The 8233-nt window shown below is 42.9% G+C and overlaps 1 long non-coding RNA gene across 1 annotated transcript; it reads right to left on the bottom strand.

The window, feature by feature from the left end:
* Positions 1-1175: 1175 nt before the first annotated feature.
* Positions 1176-7569, bottom strand: LOC116873829. Its single transcript, XR_004383899.1, has 3 exons — positions 7430-7569; positions 1759-1847; positions 1176-1285 (listed from the first exon to the last, which is right to left on the bottom strand). It is a non-coding gene; the product is annotated as an uncharacterized LOC116873829 (long non-coding RNA).
* Positions 7570-8233: the final 664 nt, after the last annotated feature.

The raw sequence follows: 8233 nt of genomic DNA, 5'->3' as shown, positions 1-8233 counted from the left end.
GGAGTGATGTCCAGCTAAAGCCTTGTCCACAGAACCTTACAATCAAGGCTTCTCCCCTAAGTGTGTCCTCTGGTGTGGCTGATGGTTGACTTGTTGCTAAACACACACCCTTGCTCCTTGCACACCCAGGGCTTTTTCCTGAGTGTGTCCTCTGGTGTCTCATGAGAACTGACCTATAGCTAAAGCCTCACCCACATTCCCTACACGCATAAGGCTTTTCCACTGAGTGTGTCCTCTGATATGTGCTGAGAGTAGACTTGAGGCTAAAGTCTCGGCCACACGCCATGCACTTGTAAAGCCTCTCTCCCGTGTGTGTTCTCTGGTGGGGACTGTTTTGTGGCTAAAAGCTTACCCACACTCCCCCCATACTTTAGGCTTCTCCCCAGAATGTGTCTTCTGATGGGTGATGAGGGTTGATCTATCACTAAAGCCCCAACCACACTCCCTGCAGACAAGACTTGTCCCCTGAATGTATCCTCTGGTGTAGGATGAGGTGTGATTTCACTCTAAAGCTTTGGCCACAGTTCCACAGTTCCTGTACACATAAGGCTTATCTTCTGTGTGAATCCTCTGGTGCTTAACAAGGTCTTACTTTTCACTAATGCCTTGCCCACATACTGCGTGCACAAAGGGCTTCTCCCTTGTGTGTGTCCTCTGGTGTGAGAGGAGGTGTGACTGCGAGCTAAAAGCTCATCCACACGCCCTTACACACAAGGCTTTTCCTCTGTGTGTGTCCTCTCGTGTCTGATGAGATGTGACTTCCTGCTGAAACCTCGTCCACACTCCCTGCACACACGTTTCCCCTGTGACTGCCTTGTGTCTGAATAGGTTTGTCTTCTGGCTATAATCTAGTCCATGCTCTCCAAACTCAACTGTTCCTGCCCTCTCACGAACTCTGTGCACTTCCCCAGAGCTTGTGCTATGGGCTGGACTGAGTTGTACCTTCAGTACTCGGCTGCCTGCCTGGGAGCTTATGGATGGTCCCTGGGGTGAGTGAGGGAAAACCAGAGAAGTCCCCCCTCATTTGTACTCCCAGACAAGAGTTGAGAATCTCCTCTTCCTTGATTTTCTTTGGCCCCCCCAGTGGTTTTTATCAGAATGCTGTTGCCACTGCTGCTGCTGCTGCTGCTGGCCCTCTAGGCAAGAATCTCCTGGTTGGAGTGGATTTACTGAATATAAATCTGGACTACAGGATAACTGAGTAGTTCACATTGACTGAGAAATTGCTGCTTGCCAAAGACCAGAAAGCAGGAGGGCCAGGGATGAACTTCCGGTTTTGATTCTCCTGAAGAAAGGAGAGAAGGAAGTTCTGAGTCAGAGTAGTCATAGGAAAGACTCACTGGGCTCCTCTTCCTTGTCTTATGGTTAAGAGCTAGCACATTAATCATTCACAATGACTCATGTCCTTTTCCCCAAGCCGTAATTTACAGGACCTACATTTCCGTTCAACTTCTTTAAACTTTTTATATGGAAATAGTTTCAAATGTACAGAATAGTTGCAAGATTAAGAACAATACAAAGAATATCTGGGCACCCTCTACCCAAATTACCTATTGTTAACGTGTGATGTTATATATACATGTGTGTGTGTGCATGTGTATGTATGTATATTTTTTCTCTGAAACATCTGAGAATATACTGCATATGTCACGGTTCTTTACCCCTAAATACTTTGGTGTGTATCACAAAAGTAGGGGTATTCTCTTCCGTAACTACAATACAGTTATCAATTTCATAGATTTGACATTTACATCGTACCTGTATCTAAGTTTCATATATATTCCAATCTTGTCAGTTGAGCCAATAATGTCCTTTTATAGCATTTTCCCTACAGTACAGGATCTGGTCTAGGATCAGATATTATAATTAGTTATCATGTTTCTTTAGTTTCCTTCCCCTATTTTTAAAGAACATTCTTCATGTTCTAGAATATATAGAGAGCATTCCTGATGTTTTCCCATGATTAGATTCAGATTATGTACCGCACTCAATTTTTAAATATTACATCCTTTACCTGAACCCCAAAATCCCACAGCAAAACCTACTGTACATATTATCTTACAAGGAATCTTCCAAGTAAGCATCAGAGGTATCTTCAGCTCTATAAGTATCTGTAATTATACTAAAATTATCTTCTAGGCCATAACCAGTTACTCTGACACAAATAGCTACAACATTTGTTTCCAGTAAGAGAGAACCATCTTTATGACCTACATGGGAATGTCCTTTGTGACTTTTCCTATGGGAAGAAAGAACAGGTGACTTAGGAGTTACTCAGTCTGGATGTCCTCCAATGTAGAAGGTAGTATAGAACAGTGGTTAAAGAGCACATGTGAAATCTACATTTGAGTTTCCCCATCCATTCACAGATACTCGTTAGAGGACTAGTATGCATCATTCTACCAGGAAGTGGAGATTCAGCAAAATAAAAGACAGGGACGCACAACTGACTTAAGTGACCTTGGCTCTTGGCCCCCCGAATTAGTCCAAGATATGCTCTTCTCTGTTTTCCACAAATCAGCACCTACAGAAATTTTATCGTTTGTCTGCACTTACCTAAGAAATCATCAAAATTGGATTGCAGCTCTTCTAGCCAGCTAAAGATGATAAATCATGAACTCTTTGAAATCATGGGAGACCAGACCCTTTATTGGCCCTAACTGAAGACTGTTTCCTGATTAATAAAAGGAGTGTTTTCACCAAATATGTACAGGCCCACAGATTCATTCCATCCCATGCAGAATGCTAAATTTTTCATCTTTTATTAGCACAAATGCCATAAAACTGCCTTTCTAGTCCTTAAATATCTCTGATGTTTCTCTGTGAACTATTTAGTAAAAGTTTTTCTACTGGTATATATATCTTTATCTGACAATTAAATAAACTCAGAATTTTTTTTTTAGTAAGTTTTGGTGGTCTTTGCTTTATGACCTGACATTTGGATTCTAAGAGTTGTTATTACCATGACCATTTGCCATAATAAATAGCACCTGCATGGTGAGTGCTGTGAAGTGTGTAATCCTGACGATTCACAGACCTGTACCCCTGGGGCTAATAATACATTATATGTTAATATAAATTTAAAAAAAATAAATAGCACTTGCTATGGGCCCAGCATTTTGCTATACAACGTTTTTCATGAAAACCAAATTTAGTTCTGCTATTATCATTTCATAGATGGGGAAACTGAGGTTTAGAGGGGGTAAGTAACTTATCCACAGCTACAAAGTAAGAAGAGACAAGACAGGATTCAGGATGTGCTCTTTTTTTTTTTTTAATTTTATTTATTTATTCGACAGACAGAGATCACAAGACAGAGATCACAGACAGTCAGAGAGGCAGGCTGAGACAGAGAGGGGAAACAGGCTCCCTGCCGAGCAGAGAGCCCAATTCAGGGCTTGATCCCAGGACCCCGAGATCATGACCTTAGCCAAAGGCAGAGGCTTTAACCCACTGAGCCATCCAGGCGCCCCTCAGGATGTACTCTTAAACAAACCGCAGATAACTCTGACTACTTAGCATACAAAGGTTTATATCCTACTAAATCTGTCCTTAAAGGGAGAGAAAAAAGCTTCTAAGCAAAAAATGACACTCTTGCTGCCTTGACTAGGTTTTTGCAGAAAATAACAAGAATTAAGCGCCGGACACAGATGCAGTCTTCTGAGGGGAAAGCTAACCCAATTTGGCATATAAACTAAATCTGGAGGCAGTCTAGGGCTGTAAAGCTGCCACCAAGACATCCTGATCAGGAGATGTTCAAACACCAGCCCAACTGCACTGACTCAGGACAAAGTGGTGGGGGGGTAGCTAAGTCACGCTGCTCCAGAGGAGGTACTGAACCCAGTCCTAAAAGGATCCTCACCCATTCCAAAGGTAGTATTCCCTGGGGCCTGGAGAACTTTGCCCTGAGATCAGGAATAGAAGAAATGGGTGGGAGTGGGGGACTAAAACCAATTCTCTCTCTTCCTTCTCTTTTTTAAAGAGCAGGGTGGAGGGTGGGGTGGCAAGAGGGGGTGGAGAGGGGGATGGAGAGGGAGAGAGAATCTCAGGCAGACTTCATGCTGAGTACAGAGCCTGAGATGGGGGTTGTTGATCTCACAACCCTGAGATCAAGATTCACACCCTCCCCCAACTGAGCCAGCCAGGCACTCCCAAAGCCTCCTTTTGTACCCTGGTTTCTAAAATCTCATTTATTGTCCTGAAATGCAATATATATTTAATAAATTGTACCCATACAAAGAATATTTTTAAGATAATGGAATACCTTATCCAAAATACCAAAAATGAATTTTAAAAAGTAATTTGCAATAAAATATTATGCATTTCAATATGAATTTCTTGTCAGGACTACATTAAGAGACACAACAAAGCAATCAGATGTTCACAGTTTTAGGCAGATCATCGTGGACACGAAGTTACAAATGCAGACAGATACAGATGTCTTTTGATTACACTCACGTGCCTATTTTATTGGTGATAGACACAGGTGTGCTGTATAGGTGGTGACTCAAACACTGCCACCAGCACTGCCATTGATGATGTGATTTTTTTTTTCATATTGATAAACACCTCTTGGTAAAGTTTGGAAGTGTTTTCCCGATTTATAATCTATGCAAAAATTACCTTATGGTGTTATCTGAAACAGATTTATATTCTAGATTTAGAGCATTACAAACAGATTCATGGCCCATGGAGAAAAACCAGGAGAGGGAAAAATTGATACAGATTTAAGAGACATTTTAAAAAAATGGAATGTGTGGATCTTGTCTGAATCTGGATTCAGGTTTGCAAAAAGACTTTTTTGAGATGTTCAGGTAAATCTGAACATGGACTAAGTGTTAAATGATATGGAAGCACTACTGATAATTTTGTGAGATATGATAATGATACTGTGGTTATGTAAGGCAAAATTGTCCTTATTTAGTAGAATTGCACTGTGATATACTTAAGAGTGGCATGCCACATTATATGGGATTTGCTTTAAAAGATTCAGCAATGAGAGAAAAAAATATATGGAAAGAAAGGAAAGGATGAATCAAGAGTAGCAAAACATTTCAAAGCCTGAAGTGGATCCAATAGGATCCAAAGTTTCAGTGTAAAGATTAATTTGAATCAGGTTATTTTAAGGCAATTTTAACATAGTCCTCAGAATCAACAAAAATGTGAGCATAGAGAATAAGAAGACCAGATGAAACAAGATGAAAACTAGACCAAATTAGATTGGCCAGTTGAAAGCAAATTTAGGGACACCTGGGTGGCTCAGTCTGCATTTTTGGCTCAAGTATGACCCCAGGGTCCTGGGATCAGGTCCCACATTGGACTTCCTGATCAGCAGGGAGTCTGCTTCTCCCTCTCCCTCTGCCCCTGCCCCTGCTCATGCTCTCTCTCCCATTCTCTCTCAAATAAATAAATAAAATCTTAAAAAAAAAAAAAAAGAAATTCTCTCCCCTTCTCTCTGCCCCTCCCCACTGCTCATTTGCATGTGCGCTCTCCCTCTCTCCCCAAAAAACTTAAAAAAATCTTTAGGGGTGCCTGGGTAGCTCAGTCATTTAAGCATCTGCCTTCAGTTCAGGTCATGCTCTCAGGGTCTTGGGATTAAGCCCCACATCAGGCTCCCTCCTCAGTGGTAAGTCTGCTTTTCCCTCTCCCTCTGCCCTTCCCTCTGCTTGCTCTCTCTCTCTCTCTCAAATAAATAAATAAAATCTTTTAAAATTAGAAAAAATAAACTTTTAGGGGCACCTGGGTGGCTCAGTGGGTTAAGCCTCTGCCTTCGGCTCAGGTCATGGTCTCAGGATCCTGGGATCGAGCCCTGCATCTGGCTCTCTGCTCAGTGGGGAGCCTGCTTCCCCCTCTCTCTCTGCCTGCCTCTCTGCCTACTTGTGATCTCTGTCTGTCAAATGAATAAATAAAATCTTTAAAAAACTAAAATAAATAAAATAAACTTTTAAAAATAAAATACTATCATTTCAACACATAATCAATATTGAAAAGTTATAAGTAGTTTATATTCTTTGTCAAGTGTGTACTTGACAAAGCACATCTCAATAATGACCTTAAATTTTCAAAGGTTAAAGGAAAATGTAGTCTCACCAAAAACAAAAAATAAATAAACTTGTGGGGCAGAAGACACAAACAGACATTTCTCCAAAGAAGACATCCAGATGGCCAACAGACACATGAAAAGATGTTCAATATCACTCATCATCAGGGAAATGTAAATCAAAACTATAATGAGGTATCACCTCATACCCATCAGAATGGCTAAAATCAAAAACACAAGAAACAACAAGTGTTGGTGAGGTTGCAGAAAAATAGGAACTCTTGTGCACTATTGGTGGGAATGCAAACTGGTGCAGCCACTACGGAAAACAGTATGGAGTTCCCTCAAAAAGTTAAAAATAGAACTACTCCATGATCCAGTAATCATGCTACTAGATATTTACCCCCAAAATACAAAAATACTAATTCAAAGGGATACATGCACCTCTATGTTTAAAGCAGCATTATTTACAATAGCCAAATTAATGGAAGCAGCCCCAGTGTCCATCAGGAGATGAATAGATAAAGAAGATGTGGTATTTATATATAATGGAATATTACTCAGCTGCAAAAAAAAAAAAGAATGAAATCTTGCCACTTGCTCTAACATGGACAGACCTAGAGAGCTTAATGCTAAGCAAAATATGTCTGCCAGAAAAAGACAAATACCATATGATTTCACTCATATGTGAAATTTAAGAAACAAAACAAACAAGCAAAGGGGTAAATAAGAGATAGAGACAAACCATGAAACAGACTCAAGTATAGAGAATAAACTGACAGTTACCAGAGGGGAGGTGGGCCGGGGGATGGGTGAAACAGGAGATGCGGATTAAGGACTGCAGTTGTCAGGATGAGCACTGGGTAATGTATGGAAGTGTTGAATCACTATACTGTACACCTGAAACGCAATATTGTCTGTTAAATATACCGGAATTAAAATTGTTAAAATTAATTAATTAATTAATTAATTAACTTGTGGTTGATGGGGAAATCTTTTAGACTTGTCCAGTACTTAGTTACAAATTAATTAGAAGTAAAATTTAAAATGTAGTTCCTCAGTAGCGCTCGCCACAACAGGTGGTGTAGCCTGACCCCTGGGACAGAGGCGACCGGAGATTCCCGGCGGCGGCGGTTAGCACCATGGACAGTGTCCAGGACTCAAGGGGGAAAGCAACCCCTCTCCGCCGCAGGGCAGGTGAGCAGTCGAAGGAGTCCTCAGCAGCGCGCACAGAGCCCAGCCTCAACCGCCACATCCTGAGGGGCAGCCGGGGCCTAGGACACAGCTGACACCAGCTCGGCGCCTGAGGTCCAAGTTTGGGAGGAAGTAGGCCGGTCACCTCCTCTCTCCCTTGTCCCTTCGGCCCGCCGAGCCGGTCGGCCGACTCACCGTGAGCCGCCGAATCCCGAGCACAGCCCGCGGGTCCCACCTCCGAGCCTAGGCTGACAGGAAGGCGAAGCGGGGGCAGGGGCGACAGTGGCATAGGCAAGCCCATGGAGGACCGTGCGGCGATCCTAGGCGCCGCAGGTGGGTCAGAAGGAGGCGGGATTCTAACGGAAGTGCGTCACCCCACGGCGTGCAGCCGGCGGGGAAGCGTAGTTCAGAAGCAGAACGGTCTTCCGTCCCTCCAGTTTTTAGATGGGACCCCAAGTGCAGGGAGCTGTCACCGCCTGTGAATAGTGCCATGACCTTATGTGATCAGCACCGTGATGCCACATGATCAGAGCCACTGACTCCAAGTGATGGGAAATGTGGCCCCTCTAACCGTGACTGTGACCCCCACATGCTGGGGCCATGACGCAAGTAATCAGAGAGTGCAGCCCCCGTGCCAAGGGCCCTGACCCCACTTAATCAAAGGGTTGACCCCATGTCTTCCAGGACTGTGACCACCGCCTTGCTCAGAGCAGTCACCCCTATAGTGCTATTCTCCCAACCAGTATCTAACTTCTCTGGGGTCTGGACTGTAAGTCTTTGTGGGTAGGACCCCGGATCCTCATGTGGAAACCCAACTTCAACTGCTATTAACCCCACATAGGTGGGGCTGTTACCCCTGGTGCAGGGAATGATGCTAAGGTGGTAGGTAATTAGCTATCTTTTATAAACTGGGTGTAGATAAGTCAGTGAGCTAGATGGATGGAATAGTTAATTTGTGGGGGTGACAAAGTGGTTTCCATTCTTCCTGTTAAAAAATTA

The sequence above is a fragment of the Lontra canadensis genome, unplaced genomic scaffold (genome assembly GCF_010015895.1).
Source record: "Lontra canadensis isolate GAN:19392208 unplaced genomic scaffold, GSC_riverotter_1.0 scaffold35, whole genome shotgun sequence".
NCBI classification, from domain to species: Eukaryota; Metazoa; Chordata; class Mammalia; order Carnivora; family Mustelidae; genus Lontra; species Lontra canadensis.
The sequence above is the reverse complement of the archived record's forward strand: the minus strand, read 5'-3'. Positions and strand labels throughout refer to the sequence as shown.